We start from the raw sequence: 9,766 nt of genomic DNA, 5'->3' as shown, positions 1-9,766 counted from the left end.
GAGGTTACTAATCGTATTTATCTAACATTTGTAGAAGGGTAAAAATCGTTTGCGACATCTTTTTCAGCTAGGAATTTCTCCTTCAGCGTGACCGCCACACCGAGGGGACTTCTATTTCAAGAGAGAACGACCCTATGCTGAAGTTACCTCGAATCACCGGCGCGTAGATTGTGTTCCAAATGTGCTGACATTCTGCATGCAGATGAAAACTCTCTTCGCGTAAATTCAGCATCACAAATAACATCGTATTTTTATAAGAATAACGTAACACCTCCATGACTCGCGAATCATTCTTACTTACAAAAATGGGGATCGCAGGTATCGGACACTAGACTAGAGAGACATGATTCCCGATTGTTTCATACATCTTTAGAGTGTATGTACCTGGCGTTGAAAAAATCTGCTTGGAATGCGCCAACGCGTTCACCTCAACTCAGAATAGTTTGAGGTTTGTGAACGGGTGTCCTGGTTCTAATGACCTGGGTCGCTACCCAACGTATCAAAGGCGATGTTTTTATCCTCCCAGACAAGTCTGATACCAACTTATAGGCTCGGACTTTTCGAGAAGGGCCCTTGGGATGTCTGATCCGCAATGCTCGAACATGCATTTTTGATCTCTATGGCCTTAGCGGAAGTGAATGAAAGGAAATTGTTAAAGACGTAGAAGCTTTCATCGGGGGGTACAGTGCGGTTGTCGTGGTAAGAAGTTCCGCTGCGACTGCATCCGGTCGACGGTTCAAAACCGTCCAAGTGCCGACGAATTTTATCCCTCCGTGCAGATAAAATACCACAAGACTTTTCCGGGAAGATAAAAGCGTTGGCTTTGATAAATCGGCTAGCCACCGCCAGCCACTCAAACCTCAAACGATTCTGAATTGTGTGCAGCTTCTGTGTTTTCAACAATTCCCTTTCATTCACTTCCGCTAAAGTCATACAGATCAAAAATGCGTGTTTGCATTCCGGACATCCCAAGCGCCCGTTACACTCGCACCATACAAAACTTGCTCTAGGATGATTCCTATTTACCTACAAAACAAAATTGGTTAAGTCGATCCTCTAAAGTAATGCAGTTTTGTCGGTTTTTGTGCGGACCACACTTGAACGGTATCGACAATTACGGAGAGCCTTCAGCTGTCCACGGCTGTATTGTAAAGTATTATGGTGTTCGGAAAGTATCTGCCGAAAATTTCGCAGTAGCGCAAATTTTTTGAGATGTTCTGGAAGTTCCCGTTTCAAATACATTACATAAGGACACTACCGCTTGTATACACATAACATATCTGGCTTCCTCTTCCTTGCTTATTTCATCCTTTTTTTGACTGGCTGGACACCATTGTCACTGAAGATGAAAAATGGGTCCTCTACGTGAACCAAACCCACGAACGTGAGTGGTGCGCTGGCGATGAAATGCCGGATCTTTTCGTGAAAGATGAAATCCATGAGAAGGTCATGCTGAGCGTCTGGTAGGGTGTTCATGGAATCTACCGTTTCGCACTGCTGCCTACAACGTTCGCCTGCTGCACGATAACGCGCGCCCTCACATCGCGAAGAAGACTTCCTAGAAAATTCTGGAGCTCGGATGGGAAGTTCCACCGTACAGCCCGGACCGGGCCCCGAGTGACGACCACCTCTTCCGATCGCTTCAGCATCACCTGGAAGAGAAGCGCTACGATGATCGTGACCACCTCGAAAATGACCTAACGGGCTTTCTTCGCTTCCAAATGGCCGGAGTTCTGCGCCAAAGGAAACCGTGATCTCGTGAGACGTTGGCAGAAGGTCGTCGATGTTGATGGAGATTATTTCGTCGAATAATAAAATGTTGTTAAAAAGTTGCGTTGTTTTGAAATTTTGCCTTGTTTCGGCATTTACTTTCCGAACACCCTAATATAATAAAATCGCCCGCACATCCTTTTCTAAAAGTACCAAAGAAGCAGAGAAAATGCTTATGCTGGTGAAAAGGGAGCAACACTGGAGTAAAGTAGAAAAAAGTGCAATTTGTGTTAAGCAACCATCCTGAACAAGAATAAGTAAAATTTGAGAGCTTCTAAGTGGCGGAAACTTCATCACACTTCTGCCTCGCGCATTTCGTAGGGAAAAAGAACAATTTGAACCAAAAAAGGCGAAGAGAAATGCACTCTGTCTTGGCATTCATCAGAAAGGCCATGAACCAGTTGACGGATCGACACTTTCACGCATGCCTTTCACGACTTTCCCTTTCTTTTTTCACATTCTTCCAATACTCTTCCAGACAGTACAGTACAGTACAGTACATAGGTCCATACAATCACTTTCAATACGTCACCTTCATCTTTACCTATATTCTCCTGAATTTTATTTTATGGTGAACGTACTACATCTTGATTTGATTAGACTTCATATATTCTGCATTGGCTTTTTTCAGCTCATTTCCCTTGGAGATTTTTGCAACTTTTCTTCGCATTGACTTTGCTGCAAAGAAAAAAACTGAAGAGGGTCCCAGCCCACGTCAGAGTTGCTTTCGTCGCTGGCATTCAAACAGCGAAGACATTTCTCTTGAAGAAAAATGCTGAATAGATGAGTGGATAATTCCAATCTACTGGGAACAATAAGTGGATTGCAAAATCTCCGCTTGCAGAGAGTTACAAAAACGGGTGAAGTGCTGAAATATGGTTAGAAATTGGTAAACTTGAGGCTTTCTATTAAAATTCACTATCAGGAATTTACTGTCAACGCGGCTGACAAAAATAAATGGAAATTGGTTTTTATGGCATTGCCATCTGCTGCTAAAAAGTCTCCAAAAAACACTAACACTATCAGCATATCCTATGATTTTTCAAATCAAATTTTAATTCCCCACCGAGAATTGTTGTCGCTACAAGGATCTGCATCCGAGAAAAAAGCATTTACAGTAGCGCATACTACTTCTATAAAATTCTGGGTTTTCTCCCGGAAAACTTTTACAAAATTTTTAATTACCTGCTATATGCATCAGCGAATTAAAATTAGCATGTTCGGGGACTCTTGCTGGGGCGAAAGGTGGTTGGAGAGGAGGTACCCTAACACTTTTTTGAAGAAACGTCACTTGAACTTCACTATAGAACACAAGATCACTCGTAGGGCAAAAAAAAACGTTCTTGACCGTAAAATGGTTTCATTTGGGAAGGCGAGAGTTCCTCAGTCGACAGTTCATCACTGGGAGTGAATTGCTGAGTCAGTCGGAGCCTTAAAAGCTAAGCATTGCTCTTAGAGGATCCATGAAATTAAGTCGAAAGCTACTAAGACAAAATCATAAAGCTGAAACTATCAAATGATTTAACTTCACCAAACTCCCTTGGTAGGCTTACTGGAAGTAACAGCAAAGTTGTATAATGTAGCACTTCCAACCATAAAAAAGGACCAAAAACAAGTTAGGAACGGCCTTTGCTCCTAACTGTCAAATGCGGTCTCTAGGTGAGGTTTTTGGGCTCTAAGTGTAGCTCGAACGTAAACCGATTTTAACTGTGTTAAGTGGCCCCCAGCTATCTTTTACCCCTCTTTCCACCAGACAACTGGCTCCTGCGCACTCTTCCGCTGTTATTTGTCACGAAGAAAGGTATATTTCCTACTTCCGAGGTTATACTCAGGCCAAAATGATCTGAAGCCCGGTGCAGTTGCGCAAAGAGCTGTGCTCGAAGCGGGGCGGAGGAGCACAGCAGTGAAGATCGAGGCGGCACCATCGCTAGCTTCATCCGGACCGAATCTATGAGCGATGAGCTTTAGGTCGTTTTAACCCGACTACATCTGTTGGTTCGAGGATCTCGCACTAGTGTTTGTCACGGAATACGAGAGGATACAACTAGAGAGAGGGAAGGGGAATAGGGCTCTTGAGGGACGAAATGTAGTGTAGGGACGAAGAAGCCGGCGAGGTTGACTCCCCTCAAAGAACTGTCACCAAGACTGCACAACGTGCGCATGACCCTTGCCAGTGTTCCATTACGGCACGCGTCTGTATTAGAGGAATCTACTACCATGGTGGGGCGCGTGTAGTGTAGGTTAGAGGTTCCGCTTCCGATCGATCGATCGGAGGCTCGAATCCGCCCTAGTGCTCACCAAGTCTTTCATCCTTCCGGGGTCGATAAATTTGTACCAGAATTGTAGATTGCGAATCGATAAAAGCACCGACTTGACCCATCGGCTAGCCACCGCAAGTCATTGTATAGGCCGCTTACACGTTCGTAAACCCTGAAACGATTCCGAATTGAAGTGAACGTGGGGGTGGGGGTGCGTCCCAAGGGGATTGATTAACGACAGAAGCTTCATCCTTCAAACTTTCATTTCTACTATGGTCCCTCCTAGGCAGGGGTTCCTCTAACTTTGATCTTTTGTTGGATATACGTCACAATGAACACAAAGATATCATCAAATACGGTCAAAAACGAACTCTGACGACGACTCCCACGATAAAACGAGTGTGATCACAGGAAAATCGAGTGCAGTTGTGAAAAACAGTGTTGGAAACCGTATCGCTTTGCACGTAGCCTCTTGCGCCATATTGCACCATAAAATGAAATCGTTTTACGTGACTGCACTTTTCATTTCATACTTTTAGCTATGCTCATATTCAGAAACACAGTAGAATCAATGCTGATTTTAGTGAACAAGTGAGGTGCAATAGGAAGAATTCTTGGAAGGGTTCAGGGTTATTTTCAGGATCAGTTATTCATCCTAATCTCCGATCTACGAAACGAATCGTGTATCATTCACGGTCGGTTACGATTTTGTAGCTTATCGTTCTTTGTTGCTTTTAATGTATTTGTTATTATTTTTTCTTTGAAAGAAATGTTCTATGCTCTTATCAATAAAGATTGAAAAAGTCTGTTTCGATGTCAGATCTGAATATTTTGTTTAACATTCCCAATCTTTCTCTCTTTCTCTTCTCAGCAAAAACAATACATAAAGGAATTATTGTTTGACATTTGTTTTGGGAAAACACCTACAGTGCACACACAGCTTAGAGCAGACGTTAACACATTCGGGAGCGAAAGCGCTTGACATATTGCTCTTTTCTAATGGCTGATAGACTTCTTAGCATTTTCCAATTTTCTTCCTTAATTATGCCAACAACAATAAATATGTCTACTCTAGAATAGTAGAACATTATCAAATTTCTCTTTCCCACCTCATTTTTTTCCTGTTTATTTCTTTTTTTTTCTTTTTTCGTTCAAGGAACCACTTCATAACTTTCACTATTGCTTTATTCCCCTGGATGTTGGGAAACTGTTTTTTTCACATGAGTTCACCTGTGTAGAAAAAAAACATCTCAGTAAATAAAAAAAAAATTAAGTAAATTTTCCATTCTCATTTAATCTCTTAGTCACTGCGGCTCCAATCACTGTTCAAATCGAGTTCATCCCGGAACCCTTGCCTATAAAAGCCATTGATGACAACTGCGAATGGGAATTTGCGAGTTAAGCCCCTTGTGGGTTCTTCGCCATTTCATTACTCCACCTTTCAGCGTAAATAAACAGAAAAAGGTTACAGACTATGCTATACTCGTCATGGGCCTCTAGTTGGGTGGCTATTGGGTCAGAATGTTTTTTTTTAAATGAATCCACCGTGCTGCTACTGTCCATTCAAGGAAACTATCAAATAAAAAGCAGCTTCGAGAGGAACTGGGCACACACGTTACGACTCGCGCTCGACGACATGTCATCGAAATCGGCGAGAGATCGTCGCTCGCTCCCTATCGGTCTGTTGCCTCCTCCGTCTTGCCTGTACCATCACCAGAGCCTGTTCTGGCGTTAGCGACTGTGCGATAGTGACGGTGGTGGCGGTGGTGGTATTCGTGCGATCAGCAACGTGTGCCATTTCGACAGACACACCACGCACGCATACACACCTCCACCCTCCACTGAACACGCTAACCTCATCGGTATTTTGCATAGCGCCCCTCTATGGAGCTGATCTGCTGTTGCTGCTGCAGGATTAGCGCTGAAGTGTTTCTTCTCTCCTATTAGGCTTAGAGAAAAATGGACACCGCTCCGGAGCCACTCATTTCCAGTACTCCCGTATTTGAGCCCGATATTTACCCTCATCTCTTACTGTGATCACTAATTCCTTGAATATGATCGCATCGGTCGCATTTTACTACGTCATTCTATGTTCAAAACAAAATTCACTGTTTCTACTTTCTCAAAATCGATATCTATCCGTCTTATAGATCTAAAAAACAAAGTACCCAATGTTTGTAAGGTTCAGGGGTAAAAAGTGCCCGTGAGTGATGGCGTCACTCTCGCTGCAAAACGACAACCTCTAATCCGTACAATCCCATTCCAACCATGTTGCAGTAATCGGCGTGTCGTGCTGCACGATGGAATCGACTGAAAAACTACTCTCTATTTCTTTTACATTTCCCCGAACAAATATGAAGGGGGTTTTGTGTTTGGATGTGTTTCTTCCATGTATTCTTCTAACTCCTCGATCGACGTAAGGAATCTCATCTCGTAAGAATCATCGTGGAATTGTACATTATCGTGAACTCATACATATACGAGCACGACTTTTTCTTAAAGTGAATTCCCAAATTACTTCTTATTTTCTAAATTTTCGTCTAAACAACACAATATATATAGTTGCCAGAAAATTAAGTTAGCTAATGCGAAAAGATGAATTTATGCTTCTTCTTTTTTGTGAGCTTTAAAAGCGTGGGACATGCAGATTCCAATTTCAAATTTTTGGGTTTTTATCATCTGAAAAAGTCATTGAAACGTCAAAAAAAAAAATTCTGTTGTGCTTTTAATAGGGATATATGTAGGAAAGTGTGCAAGACCTCTTTTGTCGGCTGCAGTTGCTATGTTCTTTTCCCCTCGGCATCATTAAAAAATCGGAGCCTTTAGAGAATTTATCCTCATTTACCTGGATATGTATATCATCCTTCACAACTTTGATAAAACTCTTTAAAAAAAAGTAAGAGTTTTGCCGCTTACGTTAAAGAAATTCCCAGACGTATTTAAACATATATAGGACAAATTGAATAAATTCGATAAAAGAAAATTTAAATCCTCAAACATCATCTTCTTGAAAAAATAGTATAATTTTTTTTTGTCCTGTTGTCTTACTTTTCCTTTCTTTTGCGAGAATATTTCTTCCTTATTTTTTACTAATCAATTTGGGTATTATTTGAACTTTATTTGAACTTATACCTTGGCCCCATTACTATTCTTCATTACGTACTCGCACTTCTAACGACCCCTCAACTGTCATTAAGTGAATGGTATTTCTGCAGCTGGAAACTTTAACCTCTTTCAAAAAAAAAAGAAACTTGGTTTTCATTCTCATCATTCTGAATAAACAAAGAGTAAAGCCTAAACAAATTATGCAACGCTCTACTGATGATGATCATTCCAGATTTTTTCATTCTCGCCTTACTTTCTTCGATCATATTCTTCATCTCGATCGTCGGTGATTCCCTAGTACGATCTGTGACAGCGCGAGAACCACTTAAAGGCATCACCCCACGAATCTGAGGTGGTGCAGATTTCAGGTGGAGTATTCGTATACAGAATGGGAGACTACGGAGAGGGAGGTGATTCCGTCCATTTCTTACTAATTACCTTAAAAAAGCGGCCCGGAAGGTGCAGCGCCGCACAAGACTGGCGCGCTCCAATCGAACCTCTTGTACAAAATGGTGCGCCAAAACGAATGAAGCCGTATCTTCCGGGCCGTTTTTTACGGCAATTAGGAAGAAACAGACAGAATCACCCCCCTCTCCGTAGTCTCCCATCCTGTATACGAATACTCCACCTGAAATCTGCACCACCTCAGATTCGTGGGCTGATGCCTTTAAAGGTAGTGACACCGTTCCACTACCCTTTTTTTTCGCAATGGTAAATTCGTCCGAAACATACCGTATTTGGTTCTTCTGTAGGCGCGGTCCATTTGCACTTTCAACTCGTTCAAATTATGCTGAAGTCATCCTTATCGGATCGCTCTGTCTTACATTTTTCTTACGCTATTGCACTAATTAGTTGGCAGATAAAGGAAGACCACCGCATAACAACACGGAAAGACGTCAGTACTTTTGTTCAGTGACGCATTTGCTGCCACTTGTGACCTTTTTTCTTTCTGGCAAATTTCTTCCCGCACAATATCTATCAATTCACTTGTACTTCTTTCACTCAGCAGTAAGGTAAGTGAAGATTGTTTGGAAGTTGTGATATACTCACTTACTCACTAAATCGCCGGGGTGGTCATTACTGCCCGACGCGATTCGCACCATCTTCACCGAGGCGCGCCGTCCTTGGACGTAGCTCTACCCAAACCTTCTTGATCCACGACAAGAACTCGCGCAGGATCCATCAACTTATCATTATTCCATATCCTGTGGGACTGGCGGTTTCGCATGAACTGCCTACCGACATCAAGTGGCCCAGCTACCTTAGCTCGACAATGTCCAGCAGTTCAACGTAACGAAACAAAGAGTTGTTGCTAAGGAGTCCATGCTTCCTCCACGTATTTGACCTGCTCGGATTGGGTTTTGGCATTGTGTGCTGAACAACAGTATCTTTTTGCAGTTCCTGGGCTATTCCCGGGATATAACTCCGCAAGTTATGTAGTTCGTACATGCCCAGAGCATATACTCAAGTCCTTGACTGCATTAAAGGCATCACCCAACGAATCTGAGGTGGTACGGATTTCAGATGGAGTATTCGTATACTGCATAGTAGATTATATAGAGGGTGGTGATTACGTCTATTTCTTCCTAATTGCCGTAAAAAACGGCCCGGAAGATACGGCGCGTGCACAAGGCTGGCGCGCTCCAATCGAACTCGTTGTGGAAAATAGCAAGCTGGAACGCTCGAAGCCGTATCTTCCGGGCCGTTTTTTACGGCAATTAGGAAGAAATGGACGGAATCACCCTTCTCTCCATAATCTACTATCCCGTCTAGGAATACTCCACTTGAAATCCGTACCACCTCAGATTCGTGTGTGATGCCTGTAAGCAGGGCCAACACGGTCAGGTAGCAATCAGACTTTCATACACAGCCTCAAGTTAGTGATAATCATTTACAATCCACTGAAACGATCTCATTGAATTGGAATTTAATTTATGACTAGAAGAAATTTGTGCTTAACTACACACCACACCTTGTGTACAGTCAATCGAAGTTTCGCGGTATTCTACGGTGCTGTTGACGGATCTAATTCTGTACGTTGGGACCTTTGTTCAAATCCACACTCGTTCTGGGAACCAGCCAGCGGCTGTTCTGCAACGATACGCTCTCGCTCATTTGTGGTCGGTTGAGAGAAGCGCGTCGCTTAGAACGCACCCGCCCACTTCTTATCGCACTAAATCAGATGGTTTTATTGGAATCTATATGTATATTGAATTAATCGTGTTTTGCCCCAAAATACGTTCTTATTTGAAGGCATAAAAATAAAATATGCGCCGAATTTGATGTAATGATGTGTGATTCATCTTGAAATATTTCAATCAAACAAACACTGCATTGCCATCATCAGCGAATCCGCTTGATCGCTCATGGTTGTCCCGTATTGTGGAGTTTTTCGCTTTATTTAACTTACGAATCACAACTTGACCTTGATTAGTGGACCATAGCTGCAACATTACAATTTTTCATATTTTTGTACACTAAATAATGAATCGGACCACATTTGCGGTAAATTTGTGGTACTCGGTGAAGCGACACGAAAAGTCAAATGGACAGTCTCTTCTTCGGTGGTGTGGCAGCTTTCTCGGGGCGAACAGTAACACTTCCTCTGAGATCAACCGTTCTCATGAGAATCT

This window comes from Necator americanus, chromosome V (assembly GCF_031761385.1).
Source record: "Necator americanus strain Aroian chromosome V, whole genome shotgun sequence".
Classification (NCBI taxonomy): domain Eukaryota; kingdom Metazoa; phylum Nematoda; class Chromadorea; order Rhabditida; family Ancylostomatidae; genus Necator; species Necator americanus.
This window is presented reverse-complemented; position numbering follows the sequence as displayed.